The sequence below is a fragment of the Telmatherina bonti genome (genome assembly GCF_933228915.1).
Source record: "Telmatherina bonti genome assembly, chromosome: 9".
Taxonomy (NCBI): domain Eukaryota; kingdom Metazoa; phylum Chordata; class Actinopteri; order Atheriniformes; family Telmatherinidae; genus Telmatherina; species Telmatherina bonti.
The window spans coordinates 24,041,748-24,053,049 of record NC_136627.1 but is presented as its reverse complement, the minus strand read 5'-3'; the positions used below and the strand labels follow the sequence as shown (position 1 = coordinate 24,053,049).

The 11,302-nt window shown below is 36.7% G+C and overlaps 1 long non-coding RNA gene across 1 annotated transcript; it reads left to right on the top strand.

Moving 5' to 3' along the window:
• The first annotated feature begins 304 nt into the window (after positions 1-304).
• On the top strand, positions 305-6,225 carry LOC306760831. Its single transcript, XR_013771456.1, has 4 exons — positions 305-385; positions 2,521-2,674; positions 4,749-4,802; positions 4,890-6,225. It is a non-coding gene; the product is annotated as an uncharacterized lncRNA (long non-coding RNA).
• The last annotated feature ends 5,077 nt before the right edge of the window (positions 6,226-11,302 follow it).

Genomic DNA, 11,302 nt, shown 5'->3' with positions numbered 1-11,302 from the left:
GTTTGTTTTTTTTTTTACAGAAATTAGCTGTTATTTGTTTGTAGAAAGTCTGCTTATTAGATAATTTTTTTTCTGTTTGTTGCCTTGAATTTTTGTAAACATCATGCCTTTTATGCTCTCAGAATTTCATTTAAATATTTATATAACAGTGTCTCTTTTTGTGTCTTTACTTTGTATTTTCTGATTTTTCACTGCTGTGGAGACACATTATATAGTCTGGAGTCCTGCGCTGTATTCACGTTGTACACAGAGAGGATAAAGAAAGAGATAGTCCTTACGACTCTGAGACCATGTGTGCTTCTCAGATTCACAGACTCCCTGGAAAACACTGCTGTGGGAGAAAAATCTTCAAGTGTAAGAAGAAAAGCTGCTGCAATGGATGCAGGTAAACTGTTCTAAGTGATTTTAACTATATTCAGCAGACTGGTTGAAAATATTGTCTTTGGTTTGTGTTTTGTGCATTGACATTTGTCTGACTACATCTTCCCATAGCCAAGGAAGTAGAGTGTATATAACAAATTTAGAAACAGATTAAAACACAAAGAATATGACTCCAAAACCAAACCTTTAACACATTTCAGTGCTATAGACTGAAAGCAGTACAATTACAGAGTCTCTGAGTTACTTTAACGTTAACAGAATGCTGTGCCAGACCACAAAGTATGAACCTGTCTATCTTTCCTTGAACCCTCTTAAAGAAAATGTCTGTTATCTTATTGTTATGGTGCAATCTTCTCCCCCTTTCTTCTCGCTGCAGCAAAACAGCTAAAAGTCACCTCTCATGTTTCTTGTTGTGGAATTTTGTAACCTGTGAGATGTCTATTCAAACTAGGCAATAGCAGAGTAGACAGCAGACAGAACGGGAACTACACCAGCCTCCTATGCATTCATTTTAAATTTTTAACAGAACTTTTAACATCTGCACCCATTGGCTTTTTTAACTGAGCATGCCTGTTCATGCAAGTCAACACTCTTTTTACTTATACAAAGAATCTGTTGTCCTCAGTAGCTTCAAACCTCCGCATCTGAGTTTGACTTACATACATGACCAGTAATGAGCATTTGACATTAAAATCTTAATATGATCATAAAACAATATGAAAACAAAGAAATAAATTTTATGAATAAGCCGTGTGTGTAAATTATAAAGCATCTAATAATTTCCTTTAATAATATTTTTGTGTCTGAGAGTGAAATGTGGGAACATAAAACACAGACAGGCGTAACAGCCTAGACACACCCAGCTACTGTGCCAAACCACATTCTTTAGTGTTTTCAGCTGTGTCGAGTGACTGAATTGTTGAAAGATGTCTGCTTCTGCTAGACATTTGTTCCAGACAGACAAGAGAAAAGCAGATCTGAATTCCTGGGAATATTTGAACATTGCTATGGAAATTTCTGCATCCAAACGTGGTGGGAAAGGTTTTTATTTTTTCCCTTCTCCTCCCTCGCACACATCAGCACTGCCTGCAGCACAGAGCCGAATGCCTATCTGGGCAGTTGTGTGTGTTCTCTCCTCCTGAGTGGCTTGTGGGACAATTGTCAGCTGCCAGAGCCTCCGTGATGTCACTTCCAGGTTTCTGAGGGGCTGAACTAAAGCTCATTGAGCGTTCCCACAGTCGCCATGTTAGCAGCGTCACATCATCTCTCCCAAAAATTATAAAAGTGGACAGAGGGTTAGAACTGAGAGAGGGGCTGCAAGCATGGGGGTGGATGATTGACATCTATCAAACAGCTACCTGCCTGTAGCTAAGAGCTAACCGAGAAAACCTGGAGCTAACAAGAGCAAACCAGCTAATGGGAGGAAGCAGGCTAAAGCTAAATTACACTGTTTGCCAGTTAAAAACCATGGTTGTGCAATACTCTGCCTTCTTGCAGCAAGATATCGGGTACCTGGCAATCAAAAGGACACACCCTCAATTATACAGAATTTTGAGAATGAATTTGTTATAAACAGATGAGTTTTAAAAAAGGTAATCCTCCACCCAGTTATTATGAAGGTAAACCTGACCTATTAAATCTAAAATGGCTATTTGTACCATGCTGTAAACATGTGAAGTTGGCCTTTTTAACATGGGAGTTGCTCTGTTTTGGAACGGATGCACTTGAGGCTTCACTTTTAACTCCTGGAGCTTGTCGCTTGGAATTAATTAACTAATGGAGGTAGGCAGACTAAAGTGAAGTCAATATGTTAGGAAGCAGTTGTGCTACACTGCTTTCTTGCAGTCAGATATTGGGTAGCAGTCAATCATAAGGATACACCATCAATTTTGTCATCATTTGTCCACTTCAAACTTTCTCCCTTAGTGAAAATAAATTTAGATGTTTTAACTTAAACTGACAGAAAGTGTTTAAATTTCCTCTGCATTCCAACAAAAGATGCTTTTAACATGCACTGTACTGTTAGAAAGCTAAATGATTCATCTTCCTGGCCTACAGACGGTGCATTAACCACTTTGTCTTTATGTCATTTTTATCATTTGATTTTGATTTGAATGCAAGCTTTGCTTTCCTAACCAGACACACCAGAAGAGGACACACGATCTGCTGTGGGATTAATGCCAACAACACTTCTGACCAATCAAAGAAATGCCACGCAGTAATGTTGTACAACTTGACAAGACGGCTAAGGGATGAAGTGAGGTGCTGTGGATCCTCTCTGAAAAAATCAAAGGTGCATTTGATTGGACTTCCTTGTTTCGTAACTGTTTTGTTGAAATGGCCGAAAATTCAGCATACATTTACCCGCACGCACACACACACACAATATATATATATATATATATATATATATATATATATATATATATATATATATATATATATATATATATATACACACACACATGTCACGGCAGGCAGTGGAGACGTTGAGGGAGTGGACCCAAACGCAGAGAAGACGGAACAGGGATGCAGGTTCTAGACTGATTTATTTTTAACCCCGGAAACTAAGAAAAGACAAACTAACAGAGGTACACAATGATCCAGCAACAAGGAGGGAACCTGAGTAGTATAAATACCCAGGAAAGCCAAACAGGTGAAGTAATTAACAAAATGAAACCAGGTGAACTCAACAGGAAATCAATGAAGCTAAACAAGAACCGAGGGAACTAAACAGGAAAACTACAAAATAAAACAGGAACCCTGAAAACAAAGCAAAGGGAAAAACCCAAATCATGACATATACATATATATTTCACTCTTTAGCACCCATTACAGTCATAAAGTTATGGGATAAAACACTTCTGCCGATCACAGCCGTACATGTGCCTTATCAAATCAGAACCACGATAAAGATGAACAGTTGAATCTGTTATCAATATTTTTTATTTCAGTTATGTTCTGGCAACTCTTCATTGCATGCCTTCTTGCCTGAAAAGAGAAAGGCTTTGTTTCCTTGCATCAGTGTTTAATCCAGATTTTCATTCATTCATTCATTATCCGAATCACTTAGTCCGATTAAGGGTCGAGGCGAAGCTGGAGCCTATCCCAGCAGTCTTTGGGCGAGAGGTGGGCTACACCTTGGACAGATTGGCAGTCTATCACAGGGCCACACAGAGACAAACAACCACTTACATGCACGCACTCTTGTGGGCAATTCCAGATGTTTATTACTTTTTATTTATTTCTTTATTTATCTATCTAACTATTTTTTTTAAACTACATTCAGTTAAGAGAAAGAGGTTATGGAGTCGTGTTGGTGCGGGGCAATGGGGCTTGGAGTCACATCTGTTAGCATAATTAATTCAGTAAAGGCATATGGTGGATAATTCATAGCAGATGTTTTGGTAATAACAGCAATTAACAGCATGAGTTAAGATGTCAGACAATTTAGCAGCCTTGAATAAAGACTTTATGACAGCATTTGTTGAGCCTCCTTTGGCTGGAAATTGAACCTGTTACTGTATGTGTTACATACATCTCAGCCCTCAGAGCTTCAGTGCAAGTTTAAGGTTGCAGTTCACATATTCTTTTAGTATTGCATTGACAAACAAATAAAAAGTGGGACAAATGTCAAAAACTAAATCAATAAATAAAAATTTAATTTGTGAAACACTTTTCCTACAAAGATCAGTACAAATTCCTTTACATAAAAATAAAAAGCAAATATCAACAATGAAACAATTAAAAAAAAAAAAGCTTTCATATACCAAAACATGACTTATTTAAAAAAAAAAAAAAACCTCTCTCTCACACTTAGAAATACCAGTAAGAAAAGTGCCAAAACACACAGTTAAAGTTAAAAATACTTAAGAAAAAGTCAAATTGTTCAACATATTGTAGATATGTCAAGTAAGTAATTTAAAATGCAAATGTGGATAAAAAATGGAAACAGCTTCTATTGTCCCTTAAAAACCAACAAACAAATAAAAAAAGAACTTTTTATTAAACAGAACGTCTGCTGCACATATGAGGGAAAAGAGATGCTCAAGACTGCCAAGACAGGAAACCTGTGCTGTGGTTGCCAACTCTGTAACATGGCTTTCTGGTCATGCTGCTCTGGGATTCTGGGTCCACTACAGTCAAGTCAGAACAGGAATTTTACTGGTCAGTTCTGCCTGCTAAAATATCCTGTCACAAACTGATACTTGATTACACATACACACACACACACACACACACACACACACACACACACACACACACACACATACACACACACACACACACACATATACATATATATATTTCAACCTGAATTATGTTGTCAATGTTGCTGATACTATGTGTGGAATGTTTCCTTACAGAAGCCATGCTTCAGTCAGTAATCAGTCTGAACAAGGAGAGACTTTGCAAAAGAAGTAAGATATCTCTTTGGATTGAATTTGGGGGGAGTTGGGAACAGGTCTTACGTGTATTTGTGATTATGTGTTTGTTTCCATATTTAGTTTTCATGGGGACTGTGGAAAGAACATCTCTGAATTGCACTGTGTTCAGCAATGTGTTAAAAATTAATGGAAAAACAGGTAGAGTAAGACCTCTGGCCCCACTCAACATCATGAACACAGTCTATCATCGCAGGTTTCTCAAACTGACTCCTGGAAAGTTCTACTACTTCAGCAGAAATGATGTGTTTACTGATTTCATCCATGACTCAGCTCTCCAGTCGCTCCATTTCATTCTGTCCAAGTGTTCTCAGTAGATGGCCACTGGTTGGTTTGTTGCTGCACACTTAGTCAGTTGATAAGCAGTCTGAACAAAAACTAAACAAGTTGCTTGCCTACTACATTTAAACAGCTAATTACATAACCAGTAGCTCAACATCAGTCGCATAATCTGTCCATCTTGAATCTTTAAAAGCTTGTATTTATCAACTGATTTGCACAGTTTGCTTCTACAGACAGTAATCACAATGTGATTAATCTCACATGGTGCATAGCATCTTAGATTCATTCATGACTATATGAAGTATCATAAACTACCAAAGTTAATCAAAAGCTTTAAAACTAAAAGTGATGCAATTGACTGACAGTATGGATGAAAAAGTGTCAGACTTCTTGTTTTCCATAATAGAAAGTACCAAGAAGTTATGTGCTTTTGAATGTTTACATGTATATGAATGATTAAACTAAACTTTTTTTTATAAAACACTTTTCATGAAATCAGCAACACAAAGTGCTTTACATAATAAAATCAACAACCCAGTACCCCAAACCCTAATCTCAATGGCCAAATGATTGTTCTTTCTTTCTTTTTTTTTTGTTGTCTTGGATCTGTGCTTTACTGTCGCAAATGGCTTTGTAACATGTAACAAAACCATTTTGGTAAATGTTATTTTGCTTTTTAATGAACTTCTGTACTGTTAAGCTTAACATAGTTGGATGCTGTATGTTTTTTACTACTGTATGCATGCGGATAGTCAAATACCGCTGCAAATCATTGTTCTGAATGTGTCTTGTAGATTATATGTCATAACATTAACATAGGATTAGACCTATAATTATAAAATTGTTTTAATGTCATTATTATTACCTGAATTATAACACTAAGTTTATGCTTCCCATTTCTAGAGGGTTTTAACCTTTTATGGGACACCCAAATACTTGAAATTTTAAATGTCAGCCATAGAAGAAACTGTTATGTTACAGTAGCCTCTTTTAAATTTTCACAAGTAACAAAAGTTATACAGTAGTTAGTGGTCAGTACTAGCTAGTACTAGATTGCTTCTTTTTTATGCTGAAGACCAAGCTCATTTAAGTATCAGGGATGTGACCTGAGCTGGTGTGGTGCTTTAATTTCATGTACTAACATGCAGAGTCATTTTGAATGTCCAATAAAGTGATCAACTGTGGTCATTTGCTCAATAAAAAGTTGAAAAAAAAAAACTTCTGTTATGTGTCTGTGTGTCCTTCTTATATTCATATATAGAATAACAAAGAGAGCCAGTTCGTAGAGAAATTTCTCCTTCAGTTTTGTTTTGGTGTAAAATCCATCTATTCATCATCCATTTTACTAAGATATTTATAAGATTTATATTTATTTTAGAAATATTTTAGAAATATTACTGACAATGTTGTATGTATCCATTTCAGAGGTATTTGTTTATTAACAATTTAATTTCTCTTTATAGTAAAATCTATTTCAAAGTGTTTGGGAAGACAGTTCAATGCAATATGGCTCTGAAAAAGCCCTCTGACAGCTTGTCTCGTGCTGTAACTGTGTGTTTCAGAACTGAAACCTAATCCTTTGATTGAACGTGTGTGATTTTTGCTGTGGATACATTTCTTACAAATATCAGTAATGAATAAAGTAATCTGTCTTTTAACATTAACCAGTTAAGATCTTTGTACATTTTAAATACATTTAATCTTATGTCACAACTAAGTACAATACAAGCTGCACTGTTTTGCACTCTTTGAAGTTTATTTATCATGTCTGCTGAGGCATTAGACCAGACCGCTGAGCAATAGTCAAGATTAGACTAAATTAAAGCTTGTATTATTAAACTCGTAGATTTTAGTGATAGATCGGACTTGCATCGTCTAATGACAGCGATGTCACTTCCCATTCTATTTACAAGTTTATTTATATGGCATTTTCATTTAAATTTGTCATCTATGACGACTCCCAGCAGCTTGGCCTCTTGTACTTGTTTGATTAATACCTTGTCCAATTTCAGCTTTAATTCTGTTTTTTTTTTGTTGACACTATGATAAGAACCAATGACCATACAGTTGGCTTTAGATGCATTCAAAACAAGTTTGTTGTGTTTTACCCAGCTTACAACTGTTTTTAAATCTTCATTTAAAACTGAATTTAACTCATCGATGGTCAGTGTAGATGTGTACAAATGCATCATCAGTATACATTCCTATATTTGTATTTCTCAGAAAAAGCAGCAGGTGATCAGTAAAACTGTCAACAATAAAGGTCCCAAGCTACTTCCCTGTGGTACTTTGCAAGATACAGTACACTCAGACAAACAACCATTAAACAAAACTGTTTGTGTTCTTTTTGTTAGATAACTCCTAAGGAAGGACAATGCAGACACCTCAAACCCATAACATTCAAATTTTTCCCAACAATAAATCGTGGTCAATTAAATCAAAAGTTGCAGAAAAATCCAACATAACAGCACCAACTGTTTTCTTTTTTCCATTTCCCTCAGCCAGTCATCTGTCATTGAGGTAGAGCTGATGTTGTAAAGTGACTCCTACAATATGCATATTGAAAGTCTATTAGTAAATCATTCAAAGAAAAGTAATTTGTTCAAATGTGACATGTTCCATGATTTTACTTATTACAGGTAGGAGGCTCACTGGACAGCTGTTCTCTCCTGAAAAGGGCAATTTCTTGTTTCCACTGTGGTGGACACTGACAGCTGGAAAAACACATATTTATAATGATGGGTAGGTAGTGCAACTTCCTCTGACCATTTTAGTAGCTTAGCATCAAGATGATCAATGCCTGGAGGTTTATTTTTACAAGTTTTTTAAATATTTTTTACTGTCTCTATACTCACTTTTTCCAAATTGAAAAGAACATTGTTTATCTTTCATAACTTTATTTTATGTTGAAAGGTTAGATATGTTAATATTATAGAGGGTATATTATCATTCAGTTTATTAACTTTATGTATGAAGTATTAATTTAGATGGCATCCAATGTCTGATGGTTGAGTGTGGAGACTGCCATCAAATTCTAGAAATGATGGTATTTTATCAGACTTTCTACCCATCAGTTCATTTAATGTTTCCCATACTTTTTTGCTATCAATTTTATTATCACTAATCCAATTTTCAGACTATTTTTTCTTTTTTTAGTCAGTTTAATTTAGTTGCAGAATTTTTTCGTTTACGATATATAATCCAGTCTGATTCGTATCCTGTTAGTATTCCAGTTTTCTTTGCTTGATCTCTTTGTTTTATGCGCTCTTTGGTTTTTGTATCTAACCAGGGTGCATCTGACTGTAAATTTCTTTTAAAGTTTCGTTCCAAGTTAGGCTTTAAATCTGCTCAAAAAAAACCTTCAGTATTTGACATTTTGTATGATCTTTTAAATATTATTTTGGGTCCAGTTTTTGGAACTTTATATGGTCAATACATGTTGAGTTCTTGGAGCCATTACGTGCCAGACATGTTCTAGTAGGTGTATTTATTAGCTGGCAAAGACCACTGGTTGTTGTAGTAGTTAACATGTTGGGGTTTTTTTTTTAAACAGTTTGGGTCTAACTAATCAATATTAAAGCCTTCAGTTAAATATATCTCCTTACTCATAACACTGATGTAGTCTATCATGACATATTTTATCCAAGTACAAAGTATTGGCACTAGGCGGTCTGTAGCAGCTTCCTACTAAGATTGGTTTAAGATGAGGCAGATGTATTTGTAGCCAGAGTACGTCAATATCTAAGTCCATCAAGTCTTCTCTAATTATTGTAGGTATAAATTCTTGAATGAAAAAAGCAACCTCGTCACCAAACGCTTTTCTGTCTCCCCTTTAAATGTTGTATCCTGTGATGTTTAAAGCGCTGTCTTCAAATGTAGAATCTAAGTGTGTTACAGACATTCCCAGAATTCGTATATCATTAGAGAATTTCACTTATTTCATGCTATTTTCTTCTGATGCTGTTTACATGTGCAATTTTAAGCCCTTTATTCAGTAATTTGTGGGGGGGGTTTTGTAGAGATTTCAGCCATAGAGTATGAGATAGAGATCTTGACAAGTAACACTGAACAGATATGTCATCAAGTGTCCACAACTGGTTTGGGAGTGCTGCTACGAGCATGGATGACCAGTTTATCTTGTCTGAGGAATGCAATGTCTCCTCTCTCACATGCCGCTCATAACTTTGGCATAAGTTCTTTTCTTTTGTTTGTTCATTTCCAGTATTTCTCTGAAGGAGTTCTCTGAAGTGCTCTAGATATATCTTTGTGTCTTAGAAATGTTACCAAAATTGGTCTGGGTCGTTCTCCCATTGCTGGTTTCCCAGTACGATGTTTTCTCTCTATCTCAATGTCTCTCTGTAACTGTAGCTTCTCAGAAAAGATCTTTTTCACTTTCTCCTCAGAGTCCTTGCAGGTTTCCCCTGGTGTCTCTAAAATGCTATCTATTACCAGGTTGTTTCTTCTTGATTGTCCTTCTAAGTACTCTAATTTCTCTGAGTAGACTGTCACAGATTTTCATGATGTCAGCTTGGAGGGCCTTGCTGTGACCAGCAAGATTTGATTTGTTATTTTTAAAGTTGTCCACCTCCTTCTGGGTGAACTGAAGACTAATTTTAATGTCCTGCATTAATGTGTCCAATCTGGAGTTAGTTGAGTCCAGGATCATTTTGACAAAACATTGAAAATTGTCTTGTTGCTGCTGGAGAAGGACTGTGAACATATCCTAATGCTTAGAAAGTAAATCACTTACCCGCTCCAGAGTAACTTGCTCATCTTCATGTTTATCTCCAGCTTTTTTTTTTTGTCCCATTTTTTCTTCAATCCATGGGCCTTGTTTCAGACTGTCTGCCAGACTCCTACGGATGCTGCTGGAGTTGCCTCGGATGGGTCTAGTAGCTAGGTAGCCTGGTAGCTGCCAGCCTGGTAGTTGTTTGTGTCTTCTTGGCCTGCTAGCAAGTCTGGACCTCTCATGCCTGATATCTGTGAGCTTTGTAACTACTGGTGGTTGCTGGTAGCTCCTGGGCCTGGTGGCTGCTGGTAGCTCCTGGGCCTGGTGGCTGCTGGTAGCTCCTGGGCCTGGTCTTAGCAGGGATCTCCTGGGCCTGGTTGCTGCTGGTGGTGGTCGAGGTCACAATTTACAGACCCCCAACGAAATGCACAGCTTTTATCAGTGAATTTTCTGAATTTTTATCAACCATTCATAATTCCTACAAAATGGTAGTTTTACTCCTAGATTTTAACCTACACATGGACAACCACTCAGACATTATCACTGGTGAGTTTTTAAGTGTCCTTAACTCTGGATTTTATTCAACACGTAAGTCAGTCAAGTTACAACAGGGGGCACTGTGTGATCATCCCGCATGGCCTGCCTGCTGCTGTGTCCTCTCTTGTCAACTTGGCTGTCTTTGGACACTACTGTGTGTTTTTTATCACCAGTGTTATCCATCAGGAGACCTCAGTAGGAACAATGAGGAAGAGTCACCTAACCCCAGAAGTTGCTGCAAACTTTAAGTTCTTAGAGAAATGTCCTCCTGTTGTTTTAACTGCAGCCTACAATTTTGTTAAGAATTTTAGCAGTGGATAGTCAGGACCCTTGGAGAAATAAAGAGCTGAAGCAAATAGGAAATGTAGAATGCCAGAAAGGAGATGGAAAAAGGAAAGGAGAAAAACTAAGAAGTGGGGTGAGCTCGGGAGTAAACTTTTTGTTGACCACAATTAGATGTTTTTGCTCTGCGTATTGTTTGTTCATTGTAATTTATTTAAAGTAATTATAAAAATAAACAAACGCAATAAGGAGAACATACATCTTAGTGCACGTCATCAATATCTCCTGTGTTTAGCCTGCAGCAGCTGAAGTAGATAATGGCGTTGGACAGTTAGCCGCAACATACATTATAAAGTTTGTTTGTTTGATTAATTGTTTGTTTGGTTGGTTGGCTGATTGACTGAATAAAACTGAATTTATTTTCACACAACATCTGCTTAATGTTTATCGTCGTCACCACCTTCTCTTCATCTGTCCAGGGAAGCTTGAAAGCAAACCTCTTCCAGAGGTGTTAATATCGCTGATTTCATGATTGTTTGAAGCTGAAATTGAAACCAGAGTGTAAGTTGAACTTATTGTTATGACTGTGTGAAACTGTTTGGGTCATTTGGTCCATTTGAGTAAAGTGCAGTGTGAAAACGATTTT